Raw genomic sequence first — 1,395 nt, 5'->3', positions numbered from 1 at the left:
ATGTATGACAAAGGTAATTAATGCAGCAAGGATAGAAATAGAATAAAGAGAGAGAGAGAGAGAGAGAGAGAGAGAGAGAGAGAGAGAGAGAGAGAGAGAGAGAGAGAGTGGTAATATTAGTAGTGGCAATAAAGAAGGCGATTGGAATGTGTCTTGTCTTTAATCGTATCGTATCGTGTGGTGTCCTATATATATATATAGAGAGAGAGAGAGAGAGAGAGAGAGAGAGAGAGAGAGAGACGACCTAGCTACTTACGACCAATCCCATTCGTTTCAATAATATTTCAGGTCCATTAAGTTTTCATTTCTGGGTAATGGACTGCCATTTTTTGTGTTATGCATGACTACAATACGATATACAGCGCCGCGATACTGGGAACAGGGTGGAGAACTTAATTAATATACACACACACACACACACACACACACACACACACACACACACACACACACACACACACACACACACACACACACACACACACACACACACACACACACACACACACACACACACTCTCTCTCTCTCTCTCTCTCTCTCTCTATTATTATTATTATTATTATTATTATTATTATTATTATTATTATTATTATTATTATTATCATTATTATTATTATTATTATTATGGTAGGAGTTATTTAAATGCGAGTCTCAAAATCCGTAGTGTTTTTCGACGTTAGTAAGAATTTAATGAGAAAAATATATCGAAATGCTTCAAGTGTAGAGAGTGAGTGTGTGTGTGTATGTGTGTGTGTGTGTGTGTGTGTGTGTGTGTGTGTGTGTGTGTGTGTGTGTGTGTGTGAGAGCAAAATTACAATTATTCTTAAACCGTCAGAATAATAAGATAAGAAAAATGCAGTCTTATTCTCTCTCTCTCTCTCTCTCTCTCTCTCTCTCTCTCTCTCTCTCTCTCTCTCTCTCTCTCTCTCTCTCTCTCTCTCTCTCTCTCTCTCTCTCTCTCTCTCTCTCTCTCTCTCTCTCTCTCTCTCTCTCTCTCTCACACACACACACACACACACACACACACACACACACACACACACACACACACACACACACACACACACACACACACATCTCGTCACGTCACGTCATCTTTAGAAAAATGGAGGAGATGGCGGATTTGAAGGAAGTGGAGGAAGAGAAATAGGAAGAGAAGGAGGAGGGAAGAGGAGGAGATTGAAAATATTAAGGAGAACAATTTTAATAATAAAAAGAATAATGAAAATTGAACAGAGTAGATAAGAGTGACGAGGAAAATTAAAGAAGGAGGAAGAAGAAAGAGAAAAGAGGAAGAAGAAAGATTGAAGGTAATAAGAGTAGGAATCTTAGTAGTAAGGAATAATAATAACGCAAATAATAATGATAATAATAGAAGTGAGAAATACGAAGAA

Source organism: Portunus trituberculatus, chromosome 9 (assembly GCF_017591435.1).
Source record: "Portunus trituberculatus isolate SZX2019 chromosome 9, ASM1759143v1, whole genome shotgun sequence".
Classification (NCBI taxonomy): domain Eukaryota; kingdom Metazoa; phylum Arthropoda; class Malacostraca; order Decapoda; family Portunidae; genus Portunus; species Portunus trituberculatus.
The sequence above is the reverse complement of the archived record's forward strand: the minus strand, read 5'-3'. Positions refer to the sequence as shown.